Here is a 25159-nt window from a genome sequence, read left to right on the forward strand (position 1 = left end):
GATTATCTGACCCAAACTGTTAATAGTGCCAAGAATGAGCAACCCTATCAACCATATTGAGCCTCTTTTTAATCTATAAAATGAGGTGAAGAGCAGCTACCTCCCTGGTTTCTAGGGTAAATAAATTTAGTGTGTATTGTGTGTGTATCAGGGGCGGGGGGATAGTCCCTGTCGTGTAGTGGACCCACAATTCATTTCCTTCTGTTCTTCTCTTAAGGATAGAGAAGTTGGAGAGAACTCAGAAGTCCTTCCAAGCTAATAACAGGGCAGAAAGTAACATTTTGAAGGAGATAAAGAGAACTGGGATTATTCAACCTGAAGAAGAAAGGTGGCTCAAAGGTGACTTAATAATAGTCTTAAAGCCTAAGAAGTGTTGTTATTTAGGGGAAGATAATCCACTGCTTTCCATCTCCACTGAGGAATGAAAACGAACCACAAGAAAGTGGAATTAGGCTAGATATAAGGCAGAGCTTCCTGTCTACAAAGGTCAGCAAAAGAGCCTTCTGAATCACCATAAATCCAAGGATTGTGTCATATCTGAATTTGTTCAACTAAAATTTATTACCAACTTCCTGTGTGTTGAAGAGCTTTTGGGGACAATAGGGGTCATGTGGGCATAGGGAGAAATACAACAATAAGGATAGTAAGACAGTAGGGTCTTTGCCCTCAAAGAACTTAGGGATTCATTGGGGGCATGTGGGAAGTGATGTAAATGATGTAGGCGAGCACCAGGTAAGGCTCTAGGAGGTCAAAGGTTTAGGGGGTAAGAGAAGGAAAAGAGGGGTAAGTATTTTAAATGGTTCTTGAAGATAAGTCACATGTTGGTAGATGAAGAATAGAACCAGGGAAGGTGGGCACAGGAGGCCTGGGGTGGTTATAGGAGATGGGTAGGAGATAGGGAAATATGGGGTGTGTTGGAGGAGTAGTGGAGAATTCTCCAAGAGGTCTGGGAGCAGACAGGTGTGAAAAGAAGTCTGGGCCAGTTGATACAGCCACTATGGAAAACAGTCTAGAGGTTCCTCAAAAAATTAAAAATAAATATACCTTTTGACCCAGCAGTTACACTTCTTAGTACTTATCCAAAGAAAACCAAAACAATAATTCGTTAAGATCTATGCATCCCTATGTTCATGGGAGCATTATTTACAATAGCCAAGATATGGAAGCAACTTAAATGCTCATCAACAGATGATTGGATAAACAACTAGAGATTATTATGCTGAGTGAAATAAGTCAGACAGAGAAAGATAAATACCATAAAATTTCGCCTATGTGCAGAATCTAAGGAACAAAAAGAACAAACTAATTGAAAACAGACTCACAAATATAGAGGATAATCTAGTGATGGCCAGAGGGGAGGGGGTTTGGAGGGCTGGGAGAAAGCAGTGAAAGGTTAAAGAAGTACAAATTAGTAGTTAATAGATGGTCACGGGGATGGGGAGCATGGCATGGGGAATGTAGTCAGCAGTAATGTAATGGCTATGTGTAGAGCCAGAGGGAAGTTAGAGTAATCGGGGGGATCATTTCCATAAACCATATAAATGTCTAATCAATGTAATGTATACTTGAAACTAATAATAAAATAAACTACTAAAAACAGAAAAAAAAACAGACATGGTGGGGCCAGATCATCTATGCCCAGGAATGCCAGGTCGAGGGGCTTGTCCTCAATTCAACAGGTGTATGAAAATAGGTAGGAAAAGTGTCTGGTTTGAACTGTGCTTGGGAAGGTAGATATGTGATGCTGTGTAGTCTGGGCTAGAGGCATCTGGGTGGTGGTGATGCGGGGCAGGGAGGTCAGTTGAGTACTGCTACCTGAGGACTTAGGTCAGTGGAGAGGTAATGAGGGCGGTGGCAACTGGGCAAGGCCAGAAAATCCTCTCCTGAGCTCTATTTCCTGGGTGGGTCTCTAGTTTCTCCATTAGGGTAGACAGGTTGGCTCTAAGCTGGGCCACCTGCTGACCTCACCACCCTGGAATCCATCCCAAACACTAGATCTTTTTTTCTCCACTGTGGAAACTTGGAGCATGGCTGGCTGCCCTGACAGCCATGGGCTCTGCCACTGCAGAGGCTCTGCTTATAGGGATGCAAAGGCCCACTCAAGCTGACCTAGGCACTTGCTCCCCTCGGTGGTGTCCTCTGTGCATCTTATTATTTCCTGTCTGGTCCCATTTAGTGGCAAGGCCTGGTGGAAAGGGAGTACAGAAGTAAAGGCAGGAACCAGAGGGGTAGAGGAATATAGAATCATCTAAGCCTAAGACGGGTGCTTACAAAGTCCTCCATTCTTGCTTGCCACTCAACAGTCTCTGAGTGTGTACAGAGTTCCCCAAAGGGCCAGACCCTTCCTGCAGCAACAGGCAAACAAACTGCTCTCACTGGGGTCCCACCTGAGCGACAGCACAATTTGGCAGCCTATACAGCCCTGGGCAGGAAGCCCTTGAAGAATGTTTTCATGGAGGCCTGGGTTAGAAGGGAGGGGCTTGCATCACAAGGCCTGTCCATTACGATAGACTCAAGAAAGGACTTCCTGATCCAAAGAAGTGAAATACTGCCAGGTTCTTGAAGGGAGCATTAGGAAGTGCTTGCAGTAAGCCTCCTAGCGATGCATTAGAATCCCCTGGAGAGCTTGGTAAACAGAGATCCCCAGGCCCCAGGCAAACCTACTGAGTCAGGATTTGGAGGCACTGGCCAGAGCAACACCTGCCCTCTTCATATCCAGAACTGTGAGGTCTCTGTCTCCTCAGGGTTAGCATGGACTTCTAAAGCCCCAGAGAACTCCCCTTCCCTTCAGGCTCCTCTCACTGACATGGGATGGCAGCTGCATGCTGTTGTTGGAGGCAGTGCATAGATTAAGGATTTCTGCATTTGGAAGACTTGGAGTTTGAGTTCTGCCTCTATAATATTTATTTGGGGACCAACAGCAAGGTACAAAACTGTACCAACTCTCAGTTTCTTCATGTTTACTGTGAGGGTGTAACAACCTATTTTATAGGATTACATTCAGGAGTAAATAAAATAATGTAGTTCTTCTATATGGTTGGTTTTCAACAATTAATATTCTTTCCTTTTCTGTGCCACAGGGTCAGAAGCAGAGTGATCCCAGCCTGGCAATTTAAGGAATTTTCAGGCGGCATTCATTCTCAGGTATCAACTCAGGCTTGCAGGAGCCTCTGAGTGGGCACTTTACTTGCTCCACTCATCTCAGGCCTGTCCTGCTCTTGAGCAATTTGTAATCTCAGGTGCAGACTCACTCAGTTTAACATACCCTGGAGAGGACTTTCAAGGATCTCAGAATCTACTGGGTGAGTCAGAAAAATAAACAGGCATAGACTGCACAATGTGATAATCAGAAATGGAGATAAAGACCCAGAGGTGGCATCTAATCTAGACTGGTGGGATAGAGTGGAAGGCCAAAGGGATGACAGCAGAGCAGAGTTTGAAGGATTAACCTGTAGGAGATAACCAACATCACAGACTCTCCTATAATGGCATCACAGCCTAGTTAATCCATTACGAGGACAATTTGGCCTAGGCCCACTCCCAGATCCTATGATTGTGCCTGTAGGACAACAACCACCTCTACAGAAAGTGAAAAGCCCACCAGATGCTTCCAAGGCTCAGAGGGCTGGTGTCACAGAGGCACTGGCCCACATTAGTCAGCACAAGGCAGGCCCATGGGAGCCTGGTAATGTCCCCATTGACAGGCAGATCTCACCAACCACCCTATAGCCAGGCCACTAGCATCTTGCTCCTTGGGGAGTGAAGGCACTGAGATCATGAATCATGCCATCCCCCAATTACTTTGAATGGAAGCTTCTATAATGAAGGAGGAGAATTTAATAGAGCAGTGCCAGCATTGAAAAATATGCCCAACTTCCACAAGCAGCTGCCACTTTCTGCTTGCCTCCTCTCTCTTTGCTTGAGGTGCATATGTCAGGAGCTTCCAAAGAGCTTAAGCTCAGGAAACCCTGTGAGTGTGTGTATTTGTCTCTGAGCGACCTTTATCCCTCCACAGGTTCAATCTGTCTGCAAACCCCTCCCTTTTCAGCAGCTGGGGAGGCAGCTCAGCAATGAAACAAGATTTGTTTCACTGCTTCCAACTGAGATGAGCTCCCTTGAAATTTCTTCCTTCAGCATGGAGAGTCCATCTGCACACTGTTATCAATCCACAGGTGATGGCAGGGCCCTTAGCAAGATTTCCCCAGCTTGATGCCCAGCTCCTCTCCTCTCCTCCTTCTACCACAGAATCCTCCACCTCCTCTGGCTATAGCTTTGGAGAAATTCCAGCTAGCTCCAGTGGAAATTCCTGTGCTGGTGATAAACTCACTGCTGGACGGGGCTACCAAGGGATGGGGAAGTTGTAGAAAATAACCTCTGGTGTTCGCTCCAGACTTTATGATGCCATGATTAGGACAATTGTTCCTAGAGGCCTTTGAAGTACCTTGCTGTTTGAAGCCACTATCCTTCTATAGCAATAATTCCCCAGGACTGGAGAGACTTTAAAAATCATCTAGTCCCTTCTCATCTCCTTCCTCTCTACTGCCTTCCTCTCCCACCATTTCATGCTTAAATCTCTCCACAAGTTGGTCATCACTCCACTTATATCCTTCTAGCAACAGGGGCTCAGTGTATCCTAAGGCTCAGGGGATGCCTGGATAGTTCTATGGCTTTTCTGAAGTCTGTCCACATGAAGTAGATACCCACCAGCTCTCATTCTACCTCCACAGAACACAAAGATAGTGGCTATTCTCTGGTCTATGACAGCCTGGCTCGCACAGGAATGTGGCTATCATATAAACCCGAGGCTTCTCTTGTCCAGAAGAACAGGTCTATTTACTTAAACTGCCCCTCTCATGAATAGGTTTAAGTCCCTTTGATTGGAAATGAACATTTGACATCCAGCTCAATTCAGACTCCTTCCCTCTGGGGAACTTAGTAGGCAACATGGATAACTCTGAGTCCAGTATGTTGGTTTATAAAAGAGACATCATAACTACTGCCTGCAAAGTAATTTGTCCTCACAAACCTCGTCTAGCTGGTGGCTTTCAGACTTCCTGGAGCCAGTCAGTCAGCTGGTAGAGCACTCACTATGCCTAGAACCCTAAGCTTAGAGAGGGGTTCAGAGACCACAGCCAGCTCCATGAGACTCTTGGATTAAGGCAGTCTCAAAAAAATAGGAGAAAGAGACTTAATGACATTCACAAAGGACCCCAGAGGGTGCAGTGAAGGAAGTACAAATGGTGGAGGAACCTCCTAGGTAGCCTTGTGCCAAGGTATCTGGAGGAAGCAGGTCAATGTGCATGAGGAAGCTGAGAACAAGAGGAAGAAGGTGAGGAGTGGAAGCCAGAGGTTTAGTCACATGAGGCGGGTGGAAAGCCAGAGAGAGCCAGAAGGCTATCCTGGTGGGTAACAGGAGATTAGAGAACAGGTGAGAGATAGAGAATTTTACAGGTGACCCCTGGAACCTGTAAAAAGGGCTTTTTGAGAGGAGCCAATGCCTATGAAACATTGTTTTAGAAAGAATGTTCTTTTTCTCTTTCAAATGGAGACATTGCTGAAGCTGCAGAAGAATCTCAAAGGACAGTGGGTCATTAAGAAGTGGAACTTAGTGAAGCCCACTCCTGCTTCCTTGTTCATGCGTACAGAGGTGTCTGGCCACCAGCACTTTCACTGAAGTCAAGATAAGAAATGTTTTTAAAGATATCCAGGTGGCCCTTCGCCTTACAAGGAAAGTCCTATTTGCAAGAGAATCAACCAGTCTTTTTAGGTAAACAGGTCTGCTAAGATGTCTTTCTCATAAGACAACAGAAAGAATTCCAAGCCAGAAGATGCCTCTGCTTGAGCCCAGCTTTGCTGAAGCAGCAGCAAAACAGTGAGTTTCTCTTAACTCTAAGGAAATGTGTTTCAGAAGTGCTGGACCTCAAGTCCTTTCCAGAAAGACCAGCCCTTTGGGGAGCTGCCTCCCTGCTTGAGAGTATTTCAGTTCCTTTCCTCCATTTCTGTGCCTGATTTCCAATTTGTTGGTGTTTTCTATTTCATTTCCCTCTCGCTCATCTTTCCTCCCTACGGATCATTTGAGGCTTTGATTTTCTTTTGTCAGAATAAGTATTTATTTCTTTTGTGTCACAACCATCTTTTCCTCCTCCCACCCCCATGACACTGTTTATTTAGTTCAGTTGCCTCCTGCACCTGGCTTTGCCTCACACCAAGTGAGACTGGGCCTGTCCAGTTACACTTGCTTCTACTGGTGTCAGGAAGGAGTGAGCTTTAACTGCTGACACTGCTGTGCCTCAAATAGGGCCTCAGAGAAGCCTCCACACCAGCCCTGGTGGGCTGCCCAGTATCTTGGCAACAGAATCTAAGGATATTCCATAATCCTCTGGCTGATGGAGATCTCAGCCTCTTTCTCTTTGCTTCCAGGCAGGACCATCCCATAGCCACTTAACCTGGGTTGATGAGGGGTGGTGGTATGGGAAAAGTGGTAGCCTCTTTTAGGAACTACAGAAAAGGAAATTCTATTATCTGTCTTCCATGCTCTCCCATTTCTGGAGTCTTCCTGTGGGAATAAGTTGTTATAACCTAAACCCTGCCCACCGTAGTTCTAGATGACTTTGGCTTTGGAAGTGACCACTCTGGCTATTTTATCTCTCACTCCCATTATCTTCTAGGTTGATCTAAAAGTTAAGTGTTCCTATTTCCTTCATGGCTTTATCCATCTCATTGCATTTCATCTCCATCTTTGGTCCAGGCTCCACAAATGGCTATTTTTCTGTTAGCATTTCCTTTTCATTCTGCAGCTCCCAGTGGTGATGGGATTGAGACAGCTTCTCAGAGAAAACATGGCTTTGTGTGGTAACTGCTTATTGAATATTGAGATCATCATACCAATTTAACAAGGCCAAGATTCTCATCACTGTTCTCCAACCTATAACCCACTGCCATGGAGATTTCAAAGTGAGGGAAGGCTCTGTTCTGCTTAAATAGTTCATTTATCCATCACTGAATTATTCATTTAACAAATACTTCCTAACTTTCTTGCCCCAACCAGTCACTGGGCAAAGCACAGGGGAGGCTGAGATAAGAAAGCATGGTCTTCTTCTCAAGGCACTCACAGTCTTGAGGAAACAAATGTACACATATACATGTTATAGTGCCATGTGATAAGTGCTTTATATGAATGAAGTGCCTTGGGAACAGAGTGACTCTGCCTGGGGACTCAGGGAAGGTGTCACCAAATAGATGACATTGAGCCAGGCCTTCAAAGGAAATATAGGAACTCTATAGTCAGTCAAGAAGAAGACTCGATGTTAAATTTTTTGGACCAGCAAGTCATTTTCAATTGCTTCCAATGATATTTGCCTCAATGCAAAGAGGGCCAAACCTTCAGAGACTATGAAAATATGAAATATATCATTAATTCTTTCAATTGGGTAATGAGTACCTTTAGTGTGCCCAGTTCTGTGCTCTGGGGTGCCTGGCATGTAGCATTAATTGTTCTTTATAAAGATGGGGGACACCAGGCCACAACAAGAGCTCAGGTAGTAGAGCTTAGAAGCAGGACCAGCCCTCCTGAGGCTGATGCAGAAATCTTCCAGGAAAAGGGTAGACAGCTCTGCTTATTGTCTAAGTCCTGAGTTCGTAGGGGTACCAAGTATGTACTGGCTCAAGATTCAGGAAGAATGTAAATCTGTCTAGCTCCAGGGCTGGGCAGTTCTGATTTTGGTGTCTGCTTTTTAATCAATAGTGTTAGGCTTTCTGATTGAAGAGTCTTAATTTAATTTGATAATATCCCAGAGGAGTCAGTGGTTTGGACGTGGACAGATTACATGGCCTCCTAACTACTAGGACGACAGGGGCAGTTTTCCAAAGGAGTGGGAATGCTGTTCCCTTTATATTCCTTTCTGATCAAGAGCCAGAAATGAGCTTGGTTTCATCACGGCTTCAAAGATTAGAGCTGGAACAGACCCTGGTTTGTTCAACACTGCTGCCCCTGGAAAGACCACACAAAGTCCTTGGAGGGATGCCCTGGTCAGGTGAAAATAGATATTACTGCCAAAGAGAATCCATGATTTCCTGGTCAGAGGAGTCTGAAAGAGTGTCCTTAGTTACATTGAAATCATTCGAGCTACAGCTTCAGTGTTTTCTCATTAGATTTTCTGGTTTCCTTCACATTTTAGACCTGGTAAGCTCATTATTGAGGAGTTGGAAAGGGAGATTTCAAGGCTATGAGGGTTTTCTGGGTGGGCTAGCGGTAGGCCATTTACATTGTTGCTGAGGAGCAAAGAAGTCAGTATGCTCAGGCAACTGGAAGGAGGAATAACTCAGTAGAATTCATTCAGCTCTCAGCACCCATGACTTTGCCCCAGAGAGGCCTTCCCTTATCACTGTGCAGCAAGCACCCCATCTTCATAGCACTGCTAGATAAAGTCAGCTTATTTGTGATCCATTTCACCCTGCAATGTAAGTGCCACGAGGCACAGCACTGCCTCATTTACTACAGTATACCCTGGTATATTACGGATGCTCAATTAACATGTGACTGAATAGTTGATTAAAGATATGAAAACTTTTTACCTAGACTCTGAAGTATAAATTTGACATGTATTATCCTGGACTCACAGTTAAAAGACAAAGTCCTAGTCATTCCTAACATTTTCAGTTGAACCCTTCATCTCACCAAATCTCATTTCTTTATCTGTGAAATGGAACTCTACTTCATAGGGTCATTGTGAGGATCACATGAGATAATATATGTGAAAGCTCTTTGTAAACTTTGAAACATTATGTAGACATAAAGTATAGTTGATATCTAATTTTTATCTATCCAACATCACTTCCTTTGGGGACCTACCAGTTCTCATGGTGTTTTTAAATGGCTTGTCAATCACAACAGCAGGCCACAGGGATAGATAGGCATGTGACCCAGGCCTGGACAGTCATCCCTTCCTTTGAAAGGACAGTGATTGGCCCAATTATTGAGCACATGATGCAAATAGGATCAATTAGAATTTGTCCCTGAAACTTATATATTTGTGCTAAGAGGGGAAAAAAAAGAAGCTATGAAATAAGGCAGTCAAAGGCTATCTTTCCTGTCACAAGGGTAAAATAAGCCTTTCTGCAGATAATATAGACAAACAGCAATGTGATATCAATGATGACAAGCAGATTTCTGGTGCCTTGGTTTCTGATTCTAGCTCTTGATTATTGGATAACTGAAACTCTTTATTCTTTGAACACTCAGGTATTTTTCACTTTTCAAGCCAATACTTTGCTTAATTATTTTGAAATTGGTTTTCATTCACATGAAACTGAAAAGAGTTATTGCTGGTCATTCATTCATGTTTTCATTTAGTAATTCAGTCATTAATATATTTAACAAAGATTTTGTGTAGCAAAAGATTTGACTGACTCATCTTTGTTCTTGGTTCCTGGGAGGATGCTTCTAAATCCTTGGTAGGAGTGCCTTTGTTATTCATGGTGGGCCCTTGGAGCACAACTGAGGTTATGCGAAGGAGACAATTCACAATGGGGTTAGTCAGGACAGAGAAACAAACCTTGTGATTCTAGGGTTGGGGCTTTGAGCTAGGAGATATTGGCCTGGCCTCCTCCAGAGAGAGGTGGGGGTTTGGAGATTGAGTCATATGGTCATTGATTCAATCAATTATGCCTATGTAATGAAATCCTAATAAAAATTCTGGACACCAAAGCTCACTGGAGCCTCTTGGTTGGTGAACATATTATTGTGGCAGGAAAAGAAATTACTGAAGCTCTGCATTCAGGACCTTCTAGACCTTGCTTTATGTATCTCTTCATTTGGCTGGTCCTGATTTGTAACCTTTATCATAAATTGTAATTGTAAGGATAGTGCTTCGGTCTAGTGATTTCTCAAACTCAAAAAAGTCCGTGAAACTTGCAAGTTTGCTGCCAGTTGTTAGAAAGTGCAGGTGGTCTGGAGATCCCAAAATTTGTGGCTGGCATCTAAAGTAAGGACAGTCTTATTGGGAACTATGCCCTTAATCTGTAGAGTCTACATTAACTGAGATGGTTTGTGCCAGAATTGCACTGCAGTAGTATAACCACACATTTGACTCATTCTTTCCACTCTAGGTATTTGTTCAAGAGCAAAGGAAATAAATGGTTTTTCATCAGGTGAAAGACGTGCATATTTCATCAGGTGAAAGAACGTTTACAGCAGCTTTACTTGTAATAGTCTCAAATTAGAAATAAAACAAATTAATAAGTGAATAGATAAACAAATTGTAGTATATTCAATTGATGAAATACTTATCACTGATAAAAAGAAACAAATTAATGAAACATACAACATGGAGAGTCTCCAAATAATTATGCTCAATGAAAGAAGCCACACACACAAAATTATATGTGTGTGTGTGTGTATACTGTGTGTGTGTGTGTGTGTATGTATATATATATATATATATATATATATATATATATATATATATATATATATATATATATATATACTGTATTCTTTTATTTACATAAACTCTAGAAAACACAAATTAATCTATAGTAACAGAAAACACATCAGTCGTTGCCTGGGAGGAGCAGTGGGGAGGGGTAGGAAGAAAGGGTTACAACGGGGAAGAGAAAACTTTTGAGATTGTGGGTATGTTCACTATTTTGATTGTGGTGATGGTTTCACAGATACAGGTATAGATAGGTGTTAAAACTTATCAAACTGTACATTTTAAATATGTGCAGCTTATATGTCAACTATATTTCAATAAAGCTGTTACAAATAACACCCTGGTAGTGAGGCAAGATAGATAGCCCAAGACTGTCCCCTCCTCATCCAGGATATGGCTGGGGAAATTTTTCCTTTCTTCAGACCTCTTCCTGTTTTAGCCCTGGCATGGGGGATAAGCCCAAACCAGTCTTTTCCAGCTTTGATGCCATCTTTGGTTAAGGCGTGACCTTTGACTAAATATATCATTATAATCTCATCTATATTATAAATACTACAGCTCCCATCATGTACCTGACACCATGACAGTTCCAGAAACACCATATGAAGAAGAAAGAGTGGGAAACTGAGCTCCCCACCTACTGGGAGGAGACAACGAGGCTAAATCAGCACCACGTTTTCCTGGGCTCTGCCTCTAAGAACAAAAATTCATAAACCAGACATTCTTGTATGATTCTCTCTCTGAGTTCACCCGCATTCCCCTCTTGAGTGTGTACTTTTTCTTTAATAAACCTTGCACTTTCCTGCTTGCTGTTTATTTTGCCCTTGAATTCTTTCTCGTGAAAAAAGACAAGAACCTGGTCATCAGAGCTCTGAGCTTCCGGAAACAGTAGGTCCTATGAAAGGGCTGGAAGTTTCCTTCTAACATCTCCAGTACCTCAGACTCAGTATACCCAAAATGGAACTTCTCTTCTGATCTACCTCCCATTTGGTCTTACTCCTTACTCTCTAATGGTTAGGGGCACTACCATCTACCCAGAATCCAGGAACCTGAGAGCCATCCAGGAATTCTTCCTCTTCTTCTACCAACAGCCAAATGGAAATTAAGTTCTGGTGATTCTCTGAAATTCAACCCCTTCTCTCTAGCTTAGTTTAGGTCATTACTACCTCACATTTGAACTATTATGATAGGCTCCTAACTAGGTCACTAGTTTCCAGTCTTGCTTCCCTGCCCCCATACCCATCTCCTTTTTTTTAAACCTCCTATAGTATCTATCCTCTACACTGCTTTTAGTTTTCTAGAACCTGTATGTGATCGCTGAAGGGCCTTAACACGCGTTGTTTCTTCCAGGTCAAAAATAGAAACTATAGTGTTCTTTACCTTAAATATTACTGCTTCATAGAGACACTCCTCAACCCCAGTCTACTTATGTCTCCCTATAAGCATCCAGAACTCCTCCTTGGTAGCAGTCTATGCTTTCACAAATGCTAAGTTAACTGTAAACTTATTGTCTGTCTTCCTACCAGACTGTACTCTTCATCAAAGAACCATGTCTCTTTCATTTATTGTAATTTCCCAGTGCCCAGCTCAGTGTCTGGTACAAAACAGGAGTACCATGAATATTGGTTACCAACTTGAAGCAGGTTCAGTCTATTAGGACCAATATGGCAGGGACACGAATACATATATTAGGCAAATTATAGGTGCTGTAAAGCAGGGCCTAATTAAAACACTAGAGTGGGTCAGAGAAGATGGGAGAGAGATTTGGCCGTGGCAATAAAGGGCTTGAAGAAGGAAAGGGCATAGGTAGCTCAGTTAGGTTTTTTATATAGTAAGAATGGACTAGAGCAGTCCACTTAACCCAGATTATACATTTATAAAATGAAAAACATAGGAAGAAGAAAGTCTTGAGGCCAAAGCTTGAGGGTGTTAAGTATCCAATTATTCTGTGGCCCAGGAGGCCACTGAGGGTTTTTGAACAGGTGAATGACTTACTTAGCTGTACTGCTGCTGATTTTCCTCTCTTCTTTCTTCCTCCTTCCCCATCTTTCCCCTCCTCCTGCTCCTCCTCATTCTCTATTACCACTCCTCCCCATCTTCCTTTTCTATCAGAGGAACCACAGTATCTATGGGGCATAACATGGAGTAGAAGGAGACAGAGACCTGAGTTGGAGTACTGTTCAAGTACTTGGGTGTTAGTCTTGAAGATAAAGGAGCAGGGTCAGATGTGAGAGAAGTGGTAGGAGTAAACTTCATAAGACTAGCACCTGCTTACCCAGGAAGATGAAAGAAAGAGAAGGCTCAAAGATGAATCGGTGGTTTCAACCCTGGTTTACCCAGAGGATGGTGGTATCTTTATTAACTATCACCAAAGAGTTAGTTTGGAGGGAAGTCCAGAATGAGTCAAAGAGATGAGAGGAAAATAATTTGGAATGAATGTGGCCTTTATAACCAGATGAATGCAATTCCTGGCTGTCTTTGATCAAGAAATACCTCAGGCTTCTTTCCTGCTGTTTAGTCTTCTGGGAACCTCTCCCAGTCAAGTGGATGGGAGATCCATCTTCACTACAATACTTTTCTTCCTTCATAAATAAGAAAGCTAAATTGCAAGTTTGTGTGGGAGTATCAGGACATTTCTCCTCAATCCCACTATTGTGCTCAAGCTCTGGGTAATTAGTGTCTGATAGTTTTAAACAGATGGGTCTCTCTGACAGCAGGGATTACAGCTGGAGATCAATCCTGAACAAATATTATATTAATTTCTCAACTCCCTCTCTGTGGACAAAAATATCTCTTTTCCTCTGAACACTATAATGATGAGAATGTTCATATTAGATTATTCAGAGCTGAAATGGAAGTGGTGGAGAAGAAAGGACAGACTTAACAGGAGCTGAGGTGGAGGCAGGTGCTAAAAGTTTCATGTGGCTGAATGCAGACTGGAAGCATGTAAAGGTAATTCTTAGAGCACATGGGCTGGGGGTGGGGACTCTTCAGGGTTCCAGGGCTTTCCAAACGTTCAGCTTTAGCTTGACGTTGTTGCGCCTGCTTTGAGGCCAGGCTGGGTAGTCTCTGATGTTTATTCAGTCTCAAAGAGGAGACCAGTTCTACATAAATAGGTCTGCAGGGAGCCGGGCTAGACTTCTGACTTTCCATTCAAACCAGGCAATCTACAGTTCAAAAACAAAGCAGGCTGCCTGGAGTGAGCTTGCCCCCAACCTCCTGGGAAGCGTGGCTTCTTCTCCTGGACTGTTAAAAGGGAAAAACCCACTACCTACAACCACATGCTCTTGTTCTCAGCTGTGGGTAAAAGCTAGGTCTGGAAATGTTTAAACGTACAGGCAGTCAGCTCTTGATTATTAATGTAATTCCCGAACCATTTCTCTTTGGCTCTGTAGGATTTTTTTTTTTTTGACCTGCACCAGATCTTCTCTACCTAATCATTCTTGGCTCAGGATGACATTAAAACATAAAAAATGAGCAGCAACTGTGGAGTTTTGAGCTTATCCTGCCCTGCTAATGACAGGTCTCAATGTCTGAGCTTCTCAGTTCTCAGCCCTTCCCCGCTGTCGTTGAGGAGGTCAAATACAATGAGGGATAATGAAAGTACCTAACAATCTATAAAAAGCCCAGGTCCATGTGGGATTATGAAAATGCCATGGCTGTCCCTGAGCACTGGATTCCTAAGGATAAAAGCTTTGAAAGAAAGCCCATCTACAGATGAACATGGAGTGCAGAAAATACTGCTGCAAAATCCTGGAGAGGAGTCTGTGACAGCTGGAGATTCCAGAATGTGAATTGGAGGCTGGGCTAGTGTAGTTTTATGTACAGGAAATAGGAAGTAGGAGAGGCCACTGAAGGAGACAGTGGGGTACAAGCTAACAAGTTAGCCTGCCACAGTTTCCTGCATGCTGGCAAAATACACAAGACTTTTGGATCAGAGACATAGGTCATTACTCACAGCAATAATAATAGGGAGAATGTCAGTATTTGCATGGTTCCTCAAACCCCAGTTCTGATAAGGTGACTGGAAGAAGGCCAGGTAACTCTTGCACAGGCTTTTGGTTGCTCTACCAGAAAGGAATCCTAAACTTAGGGAGCCTGAATCTTTTATAACAGGAAGTAAGCCTACTTGAACTTTGCCCCAGTTTTATAGAGAAATAATTAACATACATCACTGTATAAGTTTAAGATATATAGCCTAATGGTTTGATTTACATATATTATGAAATGATTACCACAATAGGTTTAGTTAATATCCATCATCTCATATAGATACAATAAAAAGGAAAGAAAAAAATTTTCTTCTAGTAATGAGACCTCTTAGGATCTACTTTAATAACTTCTCTACATATCATACAGAAGTGTTAACTAGTCATCACGTACATGACATCCCTAATATTTATTTTATAACTGAAAGTGTATACTTTTTGACCACCTTTTTCTAAGATATTATCTTTATTATACTGACACTAATCTAACTTTTTCTTTGCTCTGGAGAGACACTGTCTGTCTTCCAAGGCTGTTTGCTATGCAAACATTCTTGTAAAGATAGTTCAGAACAAAGTCAGTTAATAGCAAGACATGTAGAAACACAAGAAGCCTATGGGAAGCTGTCTTCCCACAGCGTGCTCTCTCTCAAACTAGAGCAGAAAGCTTTCTGAGCTAAGGCCACTCCTGATGCAATGAGGAGCAACAGAAGATTTTGGGGTTCCAGCAGTTCCTAGCAGGCTCCCGCTCACTTCACAGCAATCATTCTTTGCACTGTAGCCAGATGAGATCTCTGAAAGGCACATCTGACTACTTCTCAGCTGAAAAGTCTTCATTGTTCTCTTCTAATGTCTTCACTACTTAACATGGCCTAGAATAGTATAGTGCTGGGACCAGCAGATCAGCATCACATGGGAGCTTGTGAGAAATGCAAATTCTCAAGCTCCACTCTAGGCATATTAAATCAAAATTCTGGGTGGATGATCCAGCAGTCTGTGCTTAACAAGCCTTCTTGGTGACTCTAATGTATGCTCAAATTTGAGAACCATTGGACTGTTTCATGATCTAGCTCTTGCTTGCTCATCTCTTAACAGTTCTCAATAATTTGTCAGATCGTCAGAGACATAAAGTTTTCTCTCACTTATGATCTTCAGTACTTATGTTTGTATTTCCCCTTTCCTAGAACATCATTGGGTACTCTGGAAGTTCTCATGGATAATTCCTACTTATCCTTCAGTTTTCAGCTTCATGGTCACCTCCTCCAGGAGGTTTTCCTGTCCTCCCACAAATCTGGGTAAGGTCCCCTCATTTATGCTTCCAAGCTCTCTCTCTTTTCCCCATCATAGCACGTACTCCTTGAAATGGAATTACCTACCTAATGTCAGACTTCCACTGAAAACTCCACAAGGGCAGTGACCATATCTGTCTTGCCACTCCTTTATCCCTGGTCCAGAGTAGGCATTCAACTGGTACTTATTGATAAATTAGTTAATTTAATTCCAGGTCAGTTAGGTCAGTGGCTATGAGGATGCCACATCTAGGGCTGGAGGCACTAGTCAGGAATTCTGAACCTTCTACTCAGAGGCCTGATCTCCAGGGAACATTGCTATGAAACCCAAAGGAACCCAACTCACCCTTTCTACTATAATCCACAGGATTCTCTTGAGTAAAGAACTAGGTCCTTGAGCTCCCATCCTATCCACTTTGGGGACATACATACTACACCGGCCCAGGCCAGTGCAGCTTCCAGGGGCCGATGGCAGTGATCCTGCCTGTAGGAAGCATCATCTCAATTCTAGGAAAGGACTAGGTGGAATGATGGAGGGGTGGAAAGTAACTTTTGCTAAACTCTTAGGTACTTTAGATACATTATCTAACTTAACCGTTACCCAACAATCATGTATAATTGTTATTAGTTTGCCCATCTTGGAGATGAGTAGAACAGAAGCTCAAAGAAGCTGAGAGGGTCTTCAAGGTCACAGAGCTTCTAAATGGCAGAGCCAAAATTCAAGAATAGGTTAGTTCAACTCAATACTATCACACCTCGTCCTCGCTTCTCTGTCTTGGGAATGCATTCAAGGAGAGGTCGCCAAAAGCCAAGAGATTTTGTTGTTCTAGGCCCCCGCCATCTGGTTGCAGAGCTGGAAGATCCATAGAGTCAGAAACCCCTTAGATAGGCATTATTGTAAAAAGGGTAAGTCTCAGGAATCAGACATCTGCTCAGCAACACTAATTAGGTCACTCTCCTTTGTCTCCTCACTTGCAAAACTGGAGGGATGGTTGACCTGTATGTCTTACAACATCTCTCTCAGATCTGAGAGAACTGAACTCCTGTGGCCAGCTTCCATACCCTGCAAAACCTGATGCAGACCATACCAATGTCAGGCTCACTGTGCTTGGGGAAAAGAAACAGTGGCATACTTAAATTGACCTTTAACACTGATCAGCTCTCTAGCTCTCCCCACCCCCCCCCCTTCAGGTCTAAATTAAAGGATGGAAATGAAGGCAGGAGTAGCAAGAGTCTTGAGAAGCCCTTGACTCCCAACCCCCAAATGTTCAGTAGCAAGTATAGCCAATTAAAACAGTGCTCCTCCACTTGGGCTGTGCATTGAAATCACCTAAGGATCTTTCAAACCTGTTGATGCCTGAGTCTTACTCCTGAGATTCTGATGTCTTGGCTGTAGCCTGGATGTTGAGATTTTAAAATGCTTCTAGGTAATTCTAACATGTAGGTTGGGAACCACTGAGTTGGAATAAGACCAGCATTACCCCTCTATCCGCATGGTAATATTTTCGTAAAGTGATAGATGGCCTATACTTTTGATTGGAATAGCTACACTTTATTTATTCCAAAGATGGGGCTGCAAGATTGTTGTGTGCCCCTAGTAACTTTAGGTTGTACTGAACATTGTGTGTTGGACCAAGAACCTCTTGGAATTTTCATTTTGGCCTTTCCATCTTTCTAAATTCCAAGTTTTATGGCTGCAGGGTAGCAGCTTTGAAAAACAGTGGTGTGTAAGAAGACAATGTCCTATCAGGCAATGTCCTATCAAGTAACAATATCTTCTTAGTTAACATGCCTCCTCCTACTGGGCCTGGGGAAATGAGGGCGTTGGGTAGCAGAAGTGGCAGGTGCAGACTTGACTGGCTGGCCCTAAGAAATGCTGCGAACCTTACCTGAGTAATCACTGGGGCAGCTGTCAGGCTGGAGCTGGGCTAGAATCATCCATTCAATCATTCAAGGGCTGAGCACTGCACCTGACCATCCAAGTAGAGTTGGCGGCCAGGAGTAGAGAGGCTCGGGGAGTAAGCTCTTTGAGGCTGTCTTAGATCAAGGGCTCTGCCCTAGCATCAGCTTATTGGCCACTCGGATCCGTGCAACAGGGACACAAAAAAATTTAAAATTTCAGGCCACGGCTGCCCAAAGTGTGTTGATGAGAAAGGGCAAACTAAATCCCTGGTTTCATTCCTTTCCCCAAATGGAGCTCACATAAAGCCTTTAAACCATTGGCTTTTATCTGTTTTTAGTGTCCAATTTAGGCCTTTGCAAGGGGCTCCCTCCAGGGCTTTCTCAATCACAGCCAGATAGAGTCTTTGAAAGCTCATCTGAGCTCGAAAATAGAGAAATATCCCTCTCCATTGTCAAGTGACAAGTGATGGCACCTAGATAGCTTGCTAGAGTACACAGAGGACCCACTCTAGATGCCTTGGCTGGGGTGGGCTTTGTCTGGAGAGGAAGGGAGCAGTCCCAGCAGGGTTCTGAATTGCCTTTCTTCTGGGTGCAGAGACTCCCCTCTGAAAGCCTTTCAACAAAACATTGTCTGTCCTCTCAGCCTTTCACCTGCAGACATGAAGATGTCAGTTCCTTAACCAACCACCAGGTGCCATTTGCAGAGATATATGCATGGGAAGTGGAGGGGAGAGTGCTGAAGAAGACCGTTCTGGCTTGCCTAGTAAGTAACAACAGCTCTCCTTTTTATTGCTCAGCTGACTTCTACCAGCTTCCACTAGGAACTGCATTAACCACCTACTCTCTGCCTAGTTTTCCTTTTCTTGCTATGGCATTTATCTGCCTTTTCTTCCCACATACATTGATTGAGCAACTACTATATGCCAGGCAGCATTAGGTATGGGGGTTGCTCATGGTAAGTGTAAGAGACAGAAAAGCAAATAGGTGATGACAGAATAGCAGTTAATTGTGAAGAGAGAAGAAAGCATGAGGTGCCAAGATGATCAGAGGGGGAACAGAGAATCTACTTGGGGGCTCATCCTAGGGTAGAGACTAAAAGGAGTCATAAGCATCCCAGGCAGGAGTGTCGGGGTAGAAGGCTCCTTTACCTTAAGAGATCAAGGCCCCAAGGAATATTAATGGGTTTCCCAGGGCATTCCTGGTTTATACCTGTTGTCCTGACAACAAATTCATTCTAAATATGTCACAGTTTGGATGACAAATAAGTATAAATCAAAACTGTTCCTGAGAACCTATAAATACTATATTCATAGGACATGTGTAATCCAAGATTGAAATTTTATTTTGTGACAGATTCAGTCTGTTGTGTCTTCGTATATGTATATGGCAAAGGGCTGTTATGAAAAGTGTGTATGCTAGATCCAAGCCACTAGACAGTTTTAAAACTGACTTGGGGGGTTACAGATGGTGATCATAGATACAATAAAAACCACTTAACCTTTTACCAAGAAGAGAAGGTGAACAGTCATTGGGTGCCTATTGTGAGCCACACATCTTCCTATACACTACATATTTGGGCACTTGTTCAGCTTCACAATGAATCTAGAAAATAGATATAGTATGCTCAAATTCCATATGAAGAAACTGAGGCTTAGAGAAATTCCATAACACAGTTATGAGGTCGTGCAGGTCCAGGTAGCAGATTATATCTCCTGACTCAAGGCCAGTGCTTCCTCTGTGACATCACAATTCGTGAGAGAATGACTTAGGCAGCCCTGGCCAGAGTTATGGTAGCTCCAGCTTGCTCCTCTTCTAGTCTTGATACTGTCACCAGTCCCAAGGGATTCTCTAACTTTGAGAAGCATGTTTCCTGGGAAGCATTGGATGGAGTCCATCCTAGCCTCTGACCACTCGGCTAACTACTCAGCCCTTGCAGATCTCATCCCATGACCCTGCAGGACAGGTAGGAAGAGGGACCTTGACTGGAAAGGAGGCAGGAAACAGATTGGGCTCCCTCTGGGATTGGCTCTGTCCCTACCAGCTATGTGTTCTTGGGCATGTCTGCCCCTCTGGTCTATGAAGTGAAGGATGTACAATGAATGACTGTAAAGATTCTTCCATTTTTGATGTGGCTGTGATTCCAGGGTTGACATCCTTACTTTTGTCATGAGCCCATCATAATTCTGGTGATTAAGCAGTGGGAAAATAACATCTTCGAAAACCTTTCTGCTTTCTCATTGCTAATTGGAAAAGCAGATTACCTGGCCATGGCTATGGCTGAGGGTCCCAGAAGCCTGGAGATGAAGCTGGAGACAATCAGAGACTGGGTGGAGGTGATTGTCTTTGCCACCGTGGGGACATATGGCATAAATGTGCTGCAGGGAGTTGCTGCTCCCTGTCCATTGCTTGGCACTGGGCCCTGGGTCCCTAGAAAGGGGGTGGGGGACTTGGCTGGGAATCCCAAGTTTGCTGGGGAGGAAGGTAGGGCTACTTTTCCAGGATGTTTAGCAAATAGCCCAGCTGAGACTTGCCTCCAATAAGTCCTCTCATCATGAACTCCATTGGCTGGCATCCTTTCCGGACAGCAGACTCCTGCACTGTCCACTTTGAGAACAGCTCACTGGCTCAAGGCTTCAGAACACCTGCTCTGTTCCCGCTCCCACCCTCCAACAGTGGGGCAGTGGTTCCTGCTTATTAGCGAGGGGCCTAGCTATGACTATGGAGATAATGGGGAGAAAACAATGAGGGATGGAGATCATTTGCACACCCAGACTTGTTCTTTATGCTGTTGTCAGGGTGTGCCAGAACAGTGTGCTCTTACCTCGCCTTCCTCGAGTGTGAGAGCTGAGAGACTGAAAAGCACTGGGTAGGGCTCTACCTAGGTGCTCCTTGTTGGGATTTTGGCCATTCCTAGACCATAAGGGAGTTAGTCCCTACTATCTAAGGGCCTAACAAGGGACTGAGGGACCCTGTTCTTGGACTAGTGCAGGGGCTCTTTATTTCCAGCTTGCTTCTCCCTGCCCCAAACAAGGCCTAGGACACTGAGCACATCACCAGCCCTCCTTGACTGAGACATCAACCTCCAACCAAGGTCCCGGTGTCTGCTATGCTGGGGAACCACTGGGCAGAGCCCAAGCATCTGTTTTCCCAAGTTAAGGCCATGACACTCCATCCTCAGAGACTGGGGGCCATAGAGCAATTTCAGACATTTCTGTGTACATTTGTGATATTTCCTCCTATAACTTCACTTTGAATCTACCTTGCCTCTTACCCTAGCCCATAAATGCCTTCAGCGTGAGAGGTGCCTCTCACAGAACATTCATTCTGGGCTCTAGGAAGGAGCTCTTGTATAGTTCAGTTGAATAAGGAGCCATGCAAGTTTGGCTTATGACATTAATAACTGCATATATCCAGTATCTTATGCAGTATTTTCACATCTCTGTTCTTATTCAAGAGTTCCACTGAGTCCTGTGAGGAGGAGGGCAAATGTTACCACCACGTACCTTATAAGCCCAGAACCTGGGAGGAACAATGACTTGACTAAATTCAGGCCCCCTGAGCAGGCCCAAGTGCAGGCATGCCTCCCTGTGCAGGCCTCTTCTCTCTCATGCAGCAATCATAGGCTCTCTCCCATGTGTGGGCTCTTTGGATCTAGCCTGAGAAACAGGAGACCCATCAGGACTGATTAGCTGAGCCTACAGGGGGGGCTGAAGGCCTAAGAGGCCTGGGCTGTGCCGGCCTTCTGATGAGTCTGGAGCAGTGGGAGGCCCTGAAACCCAACTATGGTGCACAGCCAGAGAGTTGGGTGGTGATAGACACACTCAGCAGAACGGCTACCTTAGGAGCTATTCGCAGGCCTTGTCACCTTTGAAGGGAGCAGGGAGACAGAATATAGTGCTTGGCAAAACAGAGCCAGGGTGCTGATGCAAACATTGACTGCATCCATGCCCTGGCCTTTCCCGAGTGGGCGACCTTTACAGTGACAAAGTGCATCAGCTGAGCATAGAGGGCGGTGAGCAAAACAGGACCACGTGATGATTCATTCTGCTTTGTGGTGCTCAGTTGACCCAAATTTGACCCCTGCCGAGATTCCATCATCTCAGATTCCTCACTAGGCTGTATTGCTCACAAGCATGGATTCTGCAAAAGCCATATCCTGCTCACCAGCTCTGACATGCATCTTGCTGCTCCTGTCCCTGGTCTGTTGGATGCCAGTGTCCTCTCTGTAGCTCCTCTATTTCTTACTGCCAACCATGCCCCCTCCATCTTCCTCTCCTCTGTCTCCTCTCCCTTCCCCAGCACACTTTACAACATACTGGCTGCAATGATTCAGGTTCTCCCTTCTAGCATTTCTATGTCTTCTCAGGTTTTCACTCTGATCTCTGACCCTAACCCAGTCTTGGCTTGGAAGCCTCCTGAGGGTCCTACTGTCCCTCTCAGCTCCCATCTGAGGTTCAGCCCCAAGAGACTCTCACTGTGTCCCCTCTGCTTCCATCTTCAGCCAGTCATCAAGTCCATCCCAAATCTCCACATTACAACCAGATTTTCTCCATTAATGATATCATTTTCCTCCACTGAAGTGCTAGGAACAGAGGCAGCCCTGGCAACTCTGCAGCTTATTAAGTTACAGCTGTCCCAGGGGACTGGGTATGACTAAACATATAAGCAGGAAGCCAGACCATGGCAGAGAGGGCAGGCTATTGTAAGGAATGCTTGGCAGAATGAGGCACCAGGCTAGAACCAGATAGATGGTTGTAGTGGGAGCTAGGCTCTGCGCCCCTCCCAGGACCAGCAAAAACCTTGTCCCACCTGATGCAGCACCTGTCTCCCACCCACCTGCCCTGCCATTTTCCAGCCTGTCCTCCCACAAAATACCTGCCAGGCCTTGTGCTAGGCACCTGATACTAGAACTTCCAAGGACAATCCCTGCCCTCCCGAGCACCCACTCAGTAGAAATTCAGACCCCCAAACCAGATGGTTACTGTGCTGTGTCTCAGCAGTAAAGCATAAGATTTATCCTCAATTTAAAGATTGTTTGCTGTAGGCAGGGGTGTTTAAATTAAGACATTTCCCTTAATTTTTGTTCCTGCTTTTCAAAGTGACTCATCCACTGGAGAAATTTTGGATGACAGAGACCTTGAAACACAAAATAGAAAATGAAATTTTCACTAGTCAGGACATGCCAACTTTTCCAGCTTCTCTTCCCTGTGCCTGGTCAGGAGGAGGAGCAGTAAAGCAGACAGCACGGGGATGTGGTTTGCCCTGTGTGCTCAGGCCCTCCATTTCTCCAGTGGTGAGGGTGACATGAGATGTTGTGGGAAGGTCTACTGCAGTGCTGCAAGGGGAAATGCAGTGTTGTCATGGTCTCCATCCCTCACCCTGCACTCTGTCCTCCTGAAGCCCAAACTGCCTTCACTTCCCATTTGTCCTCTCTCATTGCCTCAATGCACATTACATGTGAACACTTACATGAGAGGACTTTCTAGGAAAGTAAAGGGCTTGGGCTCCCTCCCTCTCTTCACTCCCTTATCCTGAGAACTAGGGGAGAAATGAGAGGTCAACTCTCCAGGGATATATGGGAGCCATGGGTTGCTAGGGGACAGGATGGCCTGGAAAGCCCAAGATTGTAGGTGCTAATGGATCCCTCTCCACTCTTTACCCTCAACTCCAAGGTGCCTGTGTATGTTAGGTAGAGAGCGTCAGAGAAATGAAAAATCTGTTCCTTGAGTATGCAGGGCCTGTGATTTTACTAGGAGAGCAAATCAACACAGAGGAGACAACCTCAGACAGGGCAGGTTGGCTTGTGTTCATTTCTGAGGGAGTCAGACAGATCTAGGGCTGGGGAAGCTGCCAGATGGGAGCATTTTGGGAAGTTCCTGTAATGCAACATGAGAATTGCTCCCCTCGTTCCAAAGCTTCATTGTTGGCTGTAGTCAGAGTCTGCATTCATGTTGACACTCCTGTCCTCTTCTTCTGGAATTATTCACTCACTCAGTTTCCATCAGCAGGTGTTTATTGAGCACCTACTATGTGCCAGATACTGTGCTTGCCCTGGGGATATAATGGTAAGCAAAACAGATATGGCTCCCTTCTTCTAGTACAGGGGTCCTCAACCCCTGGGCAGTGGACCAGTACCAGTCCATGACCTGTTAGGAACCAGGCCACACAGCAGGAGGTAAGCAGTTGGCCAGAGAGCAAAGCTTCATCTGTATTTGCAGCCATTCCCCAGTACTAGCATCACCACCTCAGCTCCACCTCAGATCATCAGATTTTTATAGGAGCACCAGTCCTTGGTACCAAAAATGTTAGGAACTGCTGCTCTAGTAGATTCTGAACCCAGAAGCAAGTATCCATTTGTCAGCCTGAAACCACACAGAGCTTTGGGGATGGGGTAGCCTAGCCCTAAGAGGAGATGGAAGTATGTAAAACTGTGTGGGGGCCCAAACTAAACTTCTCTTCTATCAGGCAAGTTCCACCAGGCCCCTCTAAACACACTTCCCCAAGATGGACTCCAGGGAAGGGGTATAGAGACAGGGGACAAATATTTGTTTGGTTCCCAAAGTGCCAGGCACTGAGCTGGGTGTGTCTCAGTCTATTTGGGCTGCCATAAGAGAATACCATAGACTGGGATGGCTTAAACAACACATTTATTTCTCACAGTTCTGGAATCTGGAAAGTCCAAGAGTAAGATGCTAACAGATTCAGTGTTTGGTGAGGGCTACTTCCTGGTTCATAGAGAGTGCCTTGTTGCTGTGTCCTCACATAGTAAAAGGAGCAAGGAAGCTCTCCAGGGCTTCTTTTATAAAGACACAAATCCCATGGCTGAGGGCTCCACCCTCATGACTTAATCATCTCTCAAAGACCCCTCCTCCTAATGCCACTGCTTTGAGGATTAGTATTTCAATATGTGAATTTGAGGGGAACACAAACATTCAGACTATAGCACAATGATTCACATTTCTTATCTTAGGACTCATCAAAATCCTAATAGATAAATAGCATACCTCAATTTATAGACAAGGAAGCTGAAGAGACTCAAAGGAGCAAATTATTTCATCCAGAGCTGGCATGGGTAGTTCGTATCCAGGTCTGGCTACAGAGCTGATGCCTTTTCCACAGCACCACGTTGTCTCTGGGAAACATGCAAAACATCCATCTCCCTTCTCCTGTCTGAGCACTGCAGACACATGAACACCTTGAATCCCATGGAAGATTGCTCCCACTCAAGGCTTTGAAGAAAATTCTAGGGAAAGTGACAACGAACTCTTGCTTCTTTTCCTTAACTTCTGCTTCCCTCCTCCCTGCATCTTCTTAGTTCTGGCCATCCCTGTCTCCCCTCTACCCACTTTCACCCCCAGAAAATCCAAAAAAGGCTTCATATGACTCTATTTAAAATCCACTTTCAGCACTCAAAACTGGATCTGTTTTCCTGGTGGGCTCTGGATCTCCATCTGGTTTGGAGGCTATTTTTATTTGCCAGATACAGATTAGCTGCTAGGATCTGGGGCTGAGCTGCTGGAGAGATGTCTTTATCTACAGAAGGACAATT

At 44.4% G+C, this 25159-nt stretch overlaps 1 long non-coding RNA gene across 3 annotated transcripts in view; it reads left to right on the top strand.

Annotated features, from left to right (window-relative positions):
* LOC120606009 (uncharacterized) overlaps nt 1-25159 on the top strand; it is a 50888-nt gene that overhangs the window by 19218 nt on the left and 6511 nt on the right. For 2 of the 3 annotated variants that reach the window (XR_005653806.1, XR_005653808.1), the window contains 5 exons: nt 218-339; nt 3081-3302; nt 4016-4172; nt 15604-15714; nt 18254-18373. This is a non-coding gene — a long non-coding RNA (uncharacterized LOC120606009). Of the gene's footprint in view, nt 1-217; nt 340-3080; nt 3303-4015; nt 4173-10991; nt 13386-15603; nt 15715-18253; nt 18374-25159 lie in introns of all 3 variants that reach the window. The other variant, XR_005653807.1, reaches the window with a different exon arrangement.

This window comes from Pteropus medius, unplaced genomic scaffold (assembly GCF_902729225.1).
Source record: "Pteropus medius unplaced genomic scaffold, Ma_sr-lr_union100, whole genome shotgun sequence".
Lineage (NCBI taxonomy): Eukaryota > Metazoa > Chordata > Mammalia > Chiroptera > Pteropodidae > Pteropus > Pteropus medius.